Below are 2,647 nucleotides of genomic sequence, written 5' to 3'. Positions count from 1 at the left end.
CTTGACTCAATTCTCTTCTCATTCTATTCTATCCTTAACTCAGTTGCCAAAGTAATTTTTCCTAAAGCATACTATATCCCCACTCAATTAAATGCACAGGCTTCTTATAATCTTTAAAATTTAATATAAAGTTCTTTATTTGACATTTAAAGCTTTTCACAACCTGGATCCTTCTTTTTTTTTTTTATTAATTTATTTAACTTTTAACATTCATTTTTCACAAAATTTTGGGTTCCACATTTTCTCCCCTTTTGTCCCCTCCCCCCACCCCAAAACACCCAGCGTTCTAATTGCCCCTGTCTGCCAATCTGCCCTCCCTCCCTCCCCACCCCTTCCCTTTGGAAGGCAAGCAATTCAATATAGGCCAGATCTGTGTAGTTTTGCAAATGACTTCCATAATAGTAGTGTTGTGTAAGAACTAATTATATTTCCCTCCATCCTATCCTGCCCCCCATTGCTTCTATTCTCTCTTTGATCCTGTCCCTCCCTAGGGGTGTTGACTTCAAATTGCTCCCTCCTCCCATTGCCCTCCCTTCCATCCTCCCCCCTACCCTGCTTATCCCACTCTCCCCCACTTTCCTGTATTGTAAGATAGGTTTTCATACCAAAATGAGTGTGCATTTTATTCCTTCCTTTAGTGGAATGTGATGAGAGTAAACTTCATGTTTTTCTCTCACCTCCCCTCTTTTTCCCTTCTCTAAAAAGTCTTGGTGTGGGAGAGGGATCCACTCTAGCCCCCGGGAGTCTATGGTGAGGCCTGCCGCGTCCGGCCCCTCGGGACCGAGTTACCCTGCATGGCTCCGCCGGGGCCGGCTCCGACGCCCAGATAACGGTCCGACCCCGCCCCACGCGGCGCGGCCCCCAGCGCCGGAGGAGGCCCAGGATGGACATCCCTCGGTATGAACCAGTGGCCGAGATCGGTGTTGGTGCCTATGGGACGGTGTACAAGGCCCGTGACCCACACAGCGGCCACTTCGTGGCACTCAAGAGCGTGAAAGTCCCGACGGGAGGAGGAAGTGCAGGGGGCCTGCCTGTCAGCACTGTCCGGGAGGTGGCCCTCCTTAGGAGGCTGGAGGCCTTTGAGCATCCCAACGTGGTCCGGCTGATGGATGTCTGTGCCACTGCCCGAACTGACCGAGAGACCAAGGTGACCCTAGTGTTTGAACACGTGGACCAAGACCTGAGGACGTATCTGGACAAGGCCCCTCCACCAGGGCTGCCCTTGGAGACCATTAAGGACCTAATGAGACAGTTCTTAAGAGGCCTAGACTTTCTTCATGCCAACTGTATTGTCCACCGTAACTTGAAGCCAGAAAACATACTTGTGACTAGTAGTGGAACAGTTAAGCTGGCTGACTTTGGCTTAGCCAGGATCTACAGCTGCCAGATGGCACTCACACCTGTGGTAGTCACCCTCTGGTACAGGGCTCCTGAGGTTCTCCTGCAGTCAGCATATGCAACACCTGTGGACATGTGGAGTGTTGGCTGCATCTTCGCAGAGATGTTCCGTAGGAAGCCTCTCTTCTGTGGAAACTCTGAAGCTGACCAGTTAAGCAAAATCTTTGACCTGATTGGGCTCCCAGCAGAAGATGATTGGCCTCCTGATGTTTCTCTGCCCCGTGGAGCCTTTACTCCTTGTAGTCCTCAGCCTTTACAGTCTGTTGTGCCTGAGCTGGAGGGGCCTGGAGCACAACTGCTACTTGAAATGCTGACCTTTAGCCCCCACAAACGAATCTCTGCCTTTCGAGCTCTGCAGCACACTTATCTACAGACAGCTGGGGAAGGGAACCCAGAATGACCACTGGAGGGACTGCATCCAGGACCAATACAGAAGAAGAGCTTTCATTTCCCCTCCCCACGGACACTAGGATCACTCCTACCGCCACCATGATGTATGGCATCACAAGGCAGGAGGGAGAACATGATCCTCCATACACATACCTTTCCCAAATCCTTAACTATTTTACACAAAACCTTTTACTGCCTTAATGACATTCTCCTTCCACAGTGCCCTTTGTGAGACATCTCTCTATCCCACCCTAACCCCCCCTAGATTTGGGGTGTGGAGGGGGAAGGGGGATTTATACAGAAAAAAAAAACAAACACAAAAAGTCTTTTGCTTGCCTCTTTTATGAGCGATAATTTGCCCCATTCCATTTCTCCCTTTCTCCTCCCAATATATTTCTCTCTCACTGCTTGATTTCATTTTTTTTTTTAAGATATGATCCCCTCCTCTTCAGTTCACTCTGTGCACTCTGTCTCTATGTGTGTGTGCGTGTGCGTGTGCATGTATGTGTGTGTTATCCCATCCTGTACCCAGATGCTGAATAGTTTCAAGAGTTACAAATATTGTCTTTCCATGTAGGAATGTAAACAGTTCAACTTTTGTAAAGTCGCTTATGACTTCTCTTTGCTATTTACTTTTTCATGCTTCTCTTCATTCTTGTGTTTGAAAGTCAAATTTTCTTTTCAGCTCTGGTCTTTTCATCAAGAATGCTTGAAAGTCCTCTATTTCATTGAAAGACCAATTTTTCCCCTGAAGTATTATATTCAGTTTTGCTGGGTAGGTGATTCTTGGTTTTAGTCCTAGTTCCTTTGACTTCTGGAATATCCTATTCCACGCCCTTCGATCCCTTAATGTGGAAGC

The 2,647-nt window shown here is 47.8% G+C and overlaps 1 pseudogene; it reads left to right on the top strand.

Annotated features, from left to right (window-relative positions):
• Positions 1-696: 696 nt before the first annotated feature.
• LOC140526318 (cyclin-dependent kinase 4 pseudogene) lies at positions 697-2,033 on the top strand (annotated as a pseudogene).
• The last annotated feature ends 614 nt before the right edge of the window (positions 2,034-2,647 follow it).

Source organism: Notamacropus eugenii, chromosome 2 (genome assembly GCF_028372415.1).
Source record: "Notamacropus eugenii isolate mMacEug1 chromosome 2, mMacEug1.pri_v2, whole genome shotgun sequence".
In the NCBI taxonomy this organism is placed as follows: Eukaryota; Metazoa; Chordata; class Mammalia; order Diprotodontia; family Macropodidae; genus Notamacropus; species Notamacropus eugenii.
Note: the sequence above shows the minus strand (reverse complement) of the source record. Positions and strands in the feature narration are given on the sequence as shown.